Raw genomic sequence first — 12,202 nt, forward strand, 5'->3', positions numbered from 1 at the left:
TTATAGCACATAGGTGCTAGCTTTCATGCTATGACTAGCATATTTAACGTCTTACTTGTATTTTATTAATATGCAGCTACCAGTAACTATCAGAGGATATTAAACAAAATAAATAGTACTTTATTTCTGGCTGCTATAAGAATCAGTATAATTAACTGCACTTGTCCTGATAACTATTTTCATGGAAGTATAGTGCACTAAAATTTATATAGGACTCCTCTCTGAGCATTGGGAAGTGAGTTCACTGACACATTTTCTCTGTTATGATTAGCAATATATACATGTACAGAACTTGTGAACTACTTTGAGTTCCTTCGGGATGAAAGGTGGTACAGCAAAGTAAAACATTTTTGTTGATACGGACATTCATTCTCTTCTTTGGTTTGTGAAAGTAAATAAAACTGAACAGTACATGGGAGATCTTGCATACAGCGAGTTGGCTCATACCTGGGGCTGGATATTAAGGCACAGATGCCATAGGCCTATGCGAGGACCCCAGCTATAGTATGGCCACATGATTACTAGACTCTACAGTGGCTTGGTCTACACTTAAAAGTAGGTGCTTTTGATTAATCGCAATTAACTCATGCAATTAACTCAAAAAAATTGTGATTAAAAATTAATCACGATTAATCAGTTTTAATCACACTGTTAAACAATAGAATACCAAATGAAATGTATTAAATATTTTGGACATTCTTCTACGTTTTCAAATATATTGTTTTCAATTACAACACCGAATACAAAGTGTTCAGTGCTCACTTTATATTATTTTTATTACAAATATTTGCACTGCAAAAATTATAAACAAAAGAAATAGTATTTTTCAGTTCACATCATACAAGTACCATAGTGCAAATCTCTTTATCATGAAAGTGCAACTTAATAATGTAGATTTTTTTGTTACATAACTGCACTCAAAAACAAAATAATGTAAAACTTTAGAGACTACAGTCCACTCAGTCCTACTTCTTGTTCAGCCAATCGCTAAGAAACAAGTTTTTTTTTCATTACGGGAGATAATGCTGCCCACTTCTTACTTATAATGTCACCTGAAAGTGAGAACAGACGTTTGCATGGGACTTTTGTAGCCAGCATTGCAAGGTATTTACGTGCCAGATATGCTAAACATTCATATGCCCCTTCATGCTTTGGCCACCATTTCAAAGGACATGCCTCCATGATGATGACGCTCGTTAAAAAAATAATGTGTTAATTAAATTTGTTACCAAATTCCTTGGGGGGGAATTGTATGTCTCCTGCTCTGTGTTTTACCCAGATAATTACCCAGCATAATTTTCTGTTTCACTGCAGATTTGACAAAATGGAAAGAAGGTACCAATGTGAGATTTCTAAAGATAGCTACAACACCTAACCCAAGATTTAATAATTTGAACTGCCTTCCAAAATCTGATCAGGACAGGGTGCGGAGCATGCTTTCATAAGTCTTAAACGAGAAACACTGATGCAGAAACTACAGAAGCTGAACAACCAAGAAAGAAAATCAACCTTCTGCTGGTGGCATCTGACTCAGATGATGAAAATGAACATCTGTCGGGCTGCACTGCTTTGGATTGTTATCAAGCAGAATCCATCATCAGCATGGACGCATGTCCTCTGGAATGGTGGTTGAAGCAAGAAGGGACATATGAATCTTCAGTGCATCTGGCATATAAATATCTTGCAAGGCTGGCTATAAAAGTGTCATGTGAATGCCTGTTCTCACTTTCAGGTAACACTGTGAACAAGAAGTGGGCAGCATTATCTCCTGCAAATGTCAACAAACTCGTTTGAGTGATTGGCTGAACATGAAGTAGAAGTGAGTGGATTTGTAGTCTCTAAAGCTTTACATTGTTTTACTTTTGAATGCAGTTATTTTTTGTACATAATTGTACAGTTGTAAGTTAAACTTTCATAATAAAGAGATTGCACTACAGTACTTGTATTAAGTGAATTGAAAAATACTATTCTATTTTTACAGTGCAAATATTTATAATAAAGTGAGCACTGTACACTTCGTATTCTGTGTTGTAATTGAAATCAATATTTGAAAATGTGTAAAACATCCAAAATATTTAAATAGTATTCTATTATTGTTTAAAAGCACAATTAATTTTAATCATGTGATTAATCACGATTAATTTTTTAAATCGTTTGACAGGCCTACTTAAAAGTTATATCAGCATAGGTATGTTTGTCAGGGCTATGAAAAAAAACAAAACACTTTCCTGTTAGCTATAGCTATAACAACCAAATTCCCAGTGTAGACAATTATGTTAATGTAAAGCCCTCTTTTGTTGACACAGCTGCATCTAAACTGGGAATTACACTGGTTTAACTAGATTAAGCAGGGGTGTGTTCTTTTCCTCAGCTGAATGACATATCTATGCTGTTACTACTTTCAAGTACAGACCAAGGCCATGTCTACACTACAAACTTTGGTCAACAGAAGTTATATCAGAGGACAGTCATCAATTAACATATCACTTGTGCACATGCATATGTAGCTGCTTGCATCGATGTTATATGTACTAACCCAGGACTGCTTGTGCAGATGCAAAATGTTGTGGACCACCAGTAGGTATCCCTGTGTGACATGCACCGCTGCCTAGCATGATGTCTTTTGGGAAATTTTCAGATGTTGTAGAAACAAAACTACTCATCCAAGGCTCAAGTTTGCAGCATGCAATTTTCACCGTCTCTTGATGCCATCCCTAATTCCATAATTTTCACTTTATTTTCAAAATCCTACAAACCCGCATGGCAGTTTTCAGGGTTTGCCCTCTCTGACAAAAGCATGGAGCCTGCAGAGCTCTGCACTATTCTCACGAATGTTGCAAATACCAGATGTGCGATCCTTATGTATTCACAAGCCTGCAGGAAGTACTGCAACAACAGTGGACATGATGATTTCTCCAAGCAGTTCGCTGAGGTACAATTCAAGGGATGTTGGTGGCTTTCAAGGAGCAGCTGCAGATGGTGAAGCCTGCTTCTCGGGACCAAGAAATGAACACTGACTGGTAGCATCACATCATAATGCGAGTTTGGGATAACAAGCAGAGGCTGCAGAACTTTCGGATGCAAAAGATCACAGTCCTGGGTCTGTGTGCCAAGCTCACCCCAGACCTCCAGCATAGGGACACCAGAATTAAGAGTTGTATTGGGAGTGGAGAAGTGAGTAGCAATTGCATTGTTGGAACTTGCAAAGTTGGATTGCTACCGATCAGTGGGAAGTCATTTTGGAGTCAGAAAATCCATAGTGGGGGCTATTGTCAAGTGTGCAGGTCTGTTAATCGTTTTCTACTACACAGGATTGAGATTCTCAGCATTGGGAGGGACATAGTGGACAGATTTGCAGCAATGGAGCTCTTGCACTGTGGGATGAGCGTGGTGGTGATAGATGACACACATCCCCCACTTTGCCACAGAGTGCATCAATAGAAACAACTACTTATCTACAGTTATGCAAACATGGCTCATCGAGATACTTCACTGATATCAGTGTGGGCTAGTTTGGGAAGGTGCATGATGCTTGCATCTTTAAGAACACAGGACTGTTTAGGAAGCTGCAGATAGGAATATTCTTTCCTGACTGGTGGATTACCATAGGTAATATTGAAATACCAGTACTGATTTTGGGGACCCCAACCTACACAATGCGCCCCTGGGTCATTAAGCCATACAGTGGCCCCCTTGACAGCACAAATAAAGATTAAATTACCAGCTCAGCAGATGCAGAATGACAATTGAATGCACTTTTGATAAATTGAACGGATACTAGCAGTATTTACTCATGAGATTGGATTTCAGTAAGAAAAATATCCCACAGGTTGTAGCTAGCTGTCACGTTTTGCATAGTATCTGTGAGGCAAATGGGGAAAAGCTGCCACAGGGTGGAGCGAAGGAGCAGTTTGCTGACTTCAACCAACCAGACACAAGCCATTACAAGAGCTCAGCCTGGAGCAATACAGTTAAGATGGTCTTTCAAAGCCTCTCTCAACAGTCAGCCAATAGCGTTCTGTATTGGATTGTTCTCTGAGCCTGGAGCTTCAGACGCTGCTTTGAATTGTGTGGTATTTGTGTACATTTACTGAAATGACTGGTTTTTCTGCATTGTTTTTGCCCATTCTACACCATACACTGATGCATAGCAGTACTCAAAGCACAAAGCACTACCTAACTCATAGGCTCGGAAAAACAATGTGCAAAGAATAGAAGGCAATAGGGCACTGTGGGACAGACAGTGGAAGACTGTTAGTGTAGACATTACTGAACTTGTGTTGACTCTCATGCTATGTTGACCACCGTAGGTTGACCATGGCTCCATGTTGTTTGGGGATGTGTTTTTTCTGTGTTGCTGTATGGGGTTGCTTATGTTGGTGGGAGACAAATTTGAGTGGAGATATACACAAATAGGTCAACATAACGTGATTTATATTGATTTAACAGTGTAGTGTAGACCTTGCCAAAGACTGAATTTCTTGTTCCACTTGTGTTGCTGGCTCTACCACTCTAACCCTAGGACAATCTGGGGACAGGCAGGTGCCGTACCCAACTCCATAGGAACACCTGGTAGAATTAGGTATAGCAGTCCATAAGAACGGTCATACTGGGTCAGACCAAAGGTCCATCTAACCCAGTATCCTGTGTATCGACAGCGGCCAATGCTTCAGAGGGAACGAACAGAACATGTAATCAAGTGATCTGTCACCTGTCACCCATTCCCAGCTTCTGGCAAATAGAGGCTAGAGCAACAACCTCTGCTCATCTTGGCTAATAGCTGTTGATAGACCTATCCTCCATGAATTTATCTAGTTCTTTTTTGAACCCTGTTATAGTCTTGGCCTTCAGTACATTAGGGACCTGTTTAAATCATGTATACTTTTTGGTTCACTGTGCTTCTTTTCAAATTATTTTATGACTTGTGCATGGTCTGGGCGTCTGAGCTTACATATACTTTTATATGACCATGTTAAAAATGTAGTGTGATATCCAAGTTTTTTTTACTAAATTCCACCTAAGAAACTAAGCAACCACTTCCATCTGACCTTTGCTGAAAGATTGTACCCAATAATACAAATGGCAGCAGCTTAGCTCGTATTCTAGATAGCTATTTAGCAGACTTCTGCCTTCATTAATACACACTGCTTGGGGGAAGATTTATTACTCTGGGGATATCATCTAACAAAGGAAAGTTGCTAGGTGTTTTTCAGAGAGGTATTTTTTTCTGAAAAGATGTTGCACTAATTATGCAGAGGACAGATGTAGTCATAGGCTAAGACGCTCTTAAAATAAATGGGATTAGGTTTGAACTAAGCTGATATATTTTAATATGTTATTTTAATAAAAGCCAGTCAAAAATGAGCATAATATGAATAGGAACAAAAGAAGTGTAAATATACAAGATTTACATGAGTTACGCTCAGGGGACAATACAACTCTCTCAACAGGATAACCAGCCAGCTGGATTTTAGACTGAAATATTTGTCCCCTGCTATAAAAGTTATTTAAAAATTATATAAATATATTATCTATTCCAGTAATATTATACCTGTCTGTAGAGGTTCAGAACACTTTTGTATAGATTCCTGGCCCATACTAGTTACATGCATTTTTATTTTGCAAATAGTAATCAAGTTCCATTTAATTCCAGGGAGAAAAACTGAAAAAAAAAAAATCTATTTTGGATTCAAACTGCACTAATTCCCTCTCTCCATCCCCGCAGACTTTTCTATTCAGGGGCCTAACTTAAAAACAAAACAAAAAGCACACCAATAGTTTGGCTAAGTTCTATTATCAACTGTCACTACAGATTTGATCGCGCAGAAGAAGGGAATCTTAAGATTGAATTGTGGGCACCAGAACTGAAGACAGAGAGAACGTTGATGAATTAATTGGAGAGGGGTCAGAGAAGAGCCACAAGAATTGGAAAGGAGAACTGGAGCAGGAACTGGAAGGTCCTTAAGATGTATCCCTCTGTGGGTGTCCCACTTCAGGAGTGCATGGGCCCTGTGCCTTTGATTAGAGATCTTTGGTAGCAGTGCCCATTTGGCCTGTACCTGCATCCTACATACAGTGGAGTCGCATCATAGGGGCATTTAACTTACGTGATTTTAGCTATACACGCTTGGCAAAACAAAAAAAAATTTTGTTAATACTGTACCTGTAGTGCAGACGATTCTGCCTGCCATTCCACTCAATGAGCATTTGACTATACATGATTTTCGCCTTATGCGCTGCCTCAGAACCTAACCCCCACATAAGATGCGACTCCCCCGTATCCTCATACTGAAGTTCTATAGGGCTTTGCAGGTGAACTGCCCTCAGTTCCTTCTCTATTGTGAAGTCCACAGAGGAAACTCCAAAGCAGAGGGGAGAAGGGGAGGTAGTGGAGCATCCACAGCATCACACCTCTCCTCCTCCTCCAAATAGCATCCCTGGGGGTGCTCTGCTTCAGATGACTCCCTAGAAGTAACCCCTTAAGGCAGTGGGATTTTCGGAACAGAGTCCCTCAGAGAAGAACTGCATTGCCTACTGTAGTGTCTGATCTTGCAGCGTAAACCAAAGCATATGCACAGAAGACCAGGTTGCAGCCTTGCAGATTTCAGCAACTGGCATGTCCTTGAGTACAGCTATAGACATAGATTACAATCTACTAGAATTTGCAGTCAGTCATTCATGGGGGAAGTGGAACCATTACAGGCAATAATGCACCCAGAGATCCATTTGGAAAGTTTGAGTGGAGACAGAGGCTCCCCTAGACCTAACCTGCACAAGAAACAGTTTAGGCACCTTCCTGAATGACCTACATCTGCCCAAGTAATAGGCTAATGCCCTCTGAACATTTAGTGTATGGAAGTCCGATTACAGTGTAGACTGGTGCAGTTTGGGGTGTGGGGGGAAGGAAGGTGAGTAGTTTAGTTAATGTGAAACTCAAGAAACCTTAGGTAAAAATGAATGAGGTTGTAATGATACCTTCTCCCTGGAGAACACTGTACATTGGAGGGCCTGCCATCACAACTCCCGTCTCCCCAACTCTTTGAGTAGAAGTGATGACCACCAATAAGGCCCTCTTCATAGAAGGATTGAGCCCCTAGTCATGTGGCCGCTGCTACAAGAGCTGCTTCATGAGCCGGTTAAGAACAAGGTTGAGAGTCCCAAAGCAGTGCAGGGACTCTACTCTGCAGAAAATAGATTGATAAAACCTTTCAGAAATCTTGTTGTGGTCAGATGAGTGAATATTGAGAAGCCTTCTACTGGCATGTGCAAAGCTGTTACTGCCACTAAATGAACCCATGAAAAGACCTCGCATTTTCAATTCCAGCAGGTAAACCAAGACTGTGAAAAGAGATGCCTGGATAGGTGAAGATAACACTGGTTATACTAGAGATAATCTCTCTTCCATTTCCGAAGGAAAGTATCTTGTAGATTCCTTTCTGCTATTTAAAAGTACATTTGGTACTCCTGAGAACAGGCTGCCTCTAATCCTGAGAACCATTGATTGAGGAACCAGGCTTGTAGCTGCAGAACATGCATATTGGGGTGAAGCATCTGACCTGCAGCCTGAAACAAAAAACAGTTGAGGTTTGGTTGAGAGCCACCATGGAGGGAGAAAGGCAAATTTGACGAGGTAAGGAAACCAAATTTGTGTTAGCCAAGTTGGTGTAATCAAAATGACCTTGGCTTGGTCCTGCTTGATCTTGATGAGGACCTCTAAAAGTAATAGAGTTGGAGGATATGCATATAAAAAGATCTTTTTGTCCATGTAATGCGGAAAGCGTCTCCTATAGCTTGAGTCCTGAAACAGAGAGTTTTCTGCATGTCATGTTGTCCTTTTGTCATGGCAGCCAATCTCTGGAAACCCTCTGACGAGGAATATTTTGCTATTTATAGCAAATTATATTCATATAATATTTATAATTTAGGGAGAAATGTCCGCTGTTGTTGTCTGCCATGGTAGTTTGTATATCCAGGAGGTAAGAAGCTGAGAGGACTATCTAGTTTTCCAGGCATCATTTCCAAGTTTCTTTCTTTAGTGCAGAGCAAACAGGAATGTGATCTGCCCTGACAACTGATACAATATAAACACATACAAGCTTTGTCGTCTGTCATGATCTTGTTTTTGACTAAGGGAAGAAAGTGTAGGCAAGCATTTCTGACCACCCTTAACTCCAACAGACTAACGTGCAAGCATTCTTCCTGTTGTGACCATTTGCCTTGGACTGTGTGAGGACTCAGTTGTGCTCCCCATCTCAAGAGGGAAGAGTCTGATGTTAGCATGACCATGGTGGGAGTGTAGCTGAATGGGACTCCTGCACAAACCTTCAATTTTTCCACCAGGTGAGTGACAGTAGGAACAAGCCGGGTATAGATACTTGTTTGTTCATCTTGTATGTGTTGGGTACATAAGTGTCTCTTTGTGACATTCTTATAAAATCTATTAATCATGCCATAATCATTTATAACTTTATAATCTGCTTGTATCCTGATGGTATCGGGGCAATTCTGCATTGTAAGTAGGCTTGGAAGGATTAGATTTTTATCAGTAAGTGTCATTAAATGAATTTTCTGATGCACACACAAACCGATGAAAACATTTCCACCTGATCAATCAAATTTACAGATAGGCAACGTAAGAAAAATGCTGCTTGAGAATTTAGAGTTCTCCTTATTATAGATAAAACATGTTGTAATGAAAGCTGCATATTTACAACCCTGCCTAAACAGTTGGCGCCAGTGTTGACAAAACTGGAGCTGTAGATAATTATGCAGCATTTATAAAACTAACTTTTTGAATCTCAATGTCTGTCATTATATTATTGTCCGACTCCTCTCCCCTATGATTTCCCACTATGAAATAAAAAAATCTAAAGCAGCTTTAAAATATCTGATTAAATTATATTCTCACCCCACCCAAAATCTGCCAAATCTAATTATAAGGAAAGTATGATTCTAAGTTGGCAGCCTGAATCACAGAGTTGGGTATTTTGAAGTGACTGTTACACAACAGCAACAACCCCCGCCCCCCCAAAAAAACCAAACACACACACCAAACCAACCCCTCCCCCAACCACAGTTACACTATGTAGCATCAGGATTTTAAGATGAGATATTGACATTCTGAAATTTATGTAAATGGTAATCTCCAGGATAATTTTAGTAATTTGAGCCCTCAAGGCCATCCCCAAGAAAGATGGTCCATTCTCTCATCACAGGCACCAGGAGTTCAAATGGATATAAACAACTTATCTTTTACAGGGAGAGCCTCTAAAATGGAATTCTGGCTCTGGGAATAGGCTAGTTCAGACTTGTTTCAGGAAAACATTACATTAGGGTTTGGTCTTCACATTCAAAAGGCTTTCAAAAATGTAGGGCAATCAAGGTTTTTAACTGCAGAATGCAAGTTTGTCATGTACAGGTAAATACATGGATTTAAAAATAAAAAAAAGAAATCTATCAGAAGGGCTGCAGCTACCCATGAGGCAAAACATTTATCTGTATTAGAAAGTGGTACAGATGAGGTGCTCTTACTTACCTTCTCATAATACACGAGCAAGAAAACATCCAATGAAGCTAACAACTGCATTTTAAATGTGGTAAGAAGAAATACTGCAGTTAGTCCATAATCAACTTGAGGAACTTAATGCCACAAGTGCCCTTGAATCCAAGATCTTATGATTAAGAAAAGGAGACATTTATATGGATGAGAATATTTTATCTTAGCTGATGTAACAAATATAGACCCTCTTGCTTAAGGCATAAATACTACCACTGGTTGAGGTTGAGAAGAAATGGTTTATGGGAAGATTACTCCCTAATTACCATTGCAGGGATTCTTGCACACTCCTCTGAAGCATATGGTACTGACTTCTGTTAAGACAAGATGTTGTTCCATTAACATTCTCTTCTCTCTCACACACAAAATCACACTGGGGCCTAGAGGAAAGTTACATATAGCTAGCAGGATTTAACCCAAAATGCATTTGAAACTGTATCACCAAATTCACATAAGATTTCTAATCTAACCCTTTAACCACAATTATATAACACATTGGACTGAGTACTAGGGAGCCATTTGTTCAAAGTCAGGTTCTCCTTCAGTTTACTTCAAATCAAATGACTAGCACTCCAAGGACCACTCAAGTCTACAGTTTCTAACCAAACTTTGAGGGCAATTTCCATTTATTTTTCTCCAGGGCTTCCAAAAACTTGTTTCTCCCTCTATTTTAAGATTCTTAGCCATGACCATTAGCTGGGAATGCACCCATGATGGGATAAGCATGGCATCACAATCCTTCTAGATTTAAGAAAACTTCAGAACAACACTTAAATGTGTGTTAATTCAGTAAATCTTGCATGAATTCATGAAAGGGAGAGAGAGTGTTCTAGTCAGTTGCCTCTGGCTAAGAAAAAAGGGTCTACTCCTTCAGCTCAAGAGTGTTTTACTACCTCAGAGAGAGACTATAATATGCTTCATGAACAAGTTCTCACTATTATTAGAGTCTACCTCTTAATCTGAGAAAAAGAATACAATTCCTCCTGTCCAGAAAGCAGCTCTCCTTCTCCTCAACTCTAGGTTCTGCAGTCATGATGTAGGGGGAAAAAAGGTCAAGAAATTTCAGGTTACAGCAGAACCTGGAAGACTCAGACTAGGGACCTGCTATGTCAGGCTCAGTACAAAACATTCCCTGCCCAAGAATTTATAATCCAAGTAGGCAAGACAGAATGGGAGGAGAAAGAGGCACAGAAAAGTGAAGTGATATGTACTGTGTGACCTTGGGCATAAGTGGTAGAGTATGGAATAGAAACCAAGTCATTAAGTCCCAGTCCGATGCTCTATTCGCTGGACCATACAGCCTCACTGCTTTCAGTGAAGAAAACTAGGCTTGGTTGCTAAAGTGTCTTTAGTAAAATATGAAAACAAATTTAAAAATGGGAGGCAAATGAAGCACACTGTAATTAACTATGAGCTGAATAGATCTGCAATTCATAAACTAAGTGGGGAAGATAAGAGCTTTATGAAATACCAAATCTGAGATTTCAGCTATCATGAAAAGACCAGAGGAACAACAAGCCATAAAATGCGTGCCTCCGAAGGGAAACTTGTCATTTAATACTTTTCAGATCTGCTATAGCTAGAGAAGGTCCCTTCCCCAAGCTTTGAGGTTTTAGTAGATAAACAGACAAATTAGACCAGGGGTGGGCAAACTTTTTGGCCTGAGGGCTGCATCAGGTTTTGTAAATTGTATGGAGGGCCAGTTAGGGGAGGGGGTTGATGGCCAGCTCCCACCTCCTACCTGCCCACTCACCCCTTCTCCCTGTCCCCTGACCCCTGCTGCCCCGTCCAACCTCCCCTTCTTCCTGACTGCTCCCCTCCCCCCCAGGACCCCTGCCCCCATTCAATCCCCCCCGCTCCTGCCCTGACCACCCGCCCCCTGTCCACACCTCCACCCCCCACTCTGAACTCCCCTGCCCTCTAACCAACCCCTCCTGCTCCCTGCCCCCTTACTGCGCTGCCTGGAGCGCCAGTGGCTGGCAGTGCTACAGTCATGCCACCCAGCTGGAGCTGTGCCACGCTGCCGCCACCACGCAGCACCAAGTCAGGCCGGGCTCTACAGCTGTGCTGCCTCAGGAGCTCACAGCTCCGCCGCCCAAAGCACTGTGCCGGCAGCAGAGCAAGTGAGCTGAGGCTGTGGGGCTAGGGTACCCTCCTGGGCCAGGAGCTTGGGGGCTGGGCGGGACAGTCCCACGGGCTGGACATGGCCCACGGGCCGTAGTCTGCCCACCTCTGAATTAGACACTAAAAAGGTAATAAAATGAAAAAGCCACAGGCAAAAGAAATCTTTGGGTAATAGAGGAGAGAAAAAAAAAAAGAAAGAGTTTCTCTTCAGGATTTACACTCTGATAAGGAAGGGCTAATTGACAACCTCCTTATTTTCCATCTTTTGGAAAAGGAAATTTGCCCAATGTTAAGGACGAACTGAAAAGAAATTATATTTACGGAGTAAGAATAACTAATCTTTTTTGTGCACGTTGTAGTAAATCTTATTGCCAATATAATACATATGAGGGAACTAGGCAGATAGTGTTAAAATGACCTTCTCTACAAACCTAAATGTTTAAAACAAAGATTCCAGACTATAATTTGGCTCATACTGTTGAACAATTCTTGCACAGTATAATACTGTCATCTCATCTAAGA

The sequence above is a fragment of the Gopherus flavomarginatus genome, chromosome 12 (assembly GCF_025201925.1).
Source record: "Gopherus flavomarginatus isolate rGopFla2 chromosome 12, rGopFla2.mat.asm, whole genome shotgun sequence".
Classification (NCBI taxonomy): domain Eukaryota; kingdom Metazoa; phylum Chordata; order Testudines; family Testudinidae; genus Gopherus; species Gopherus flavomarginatus.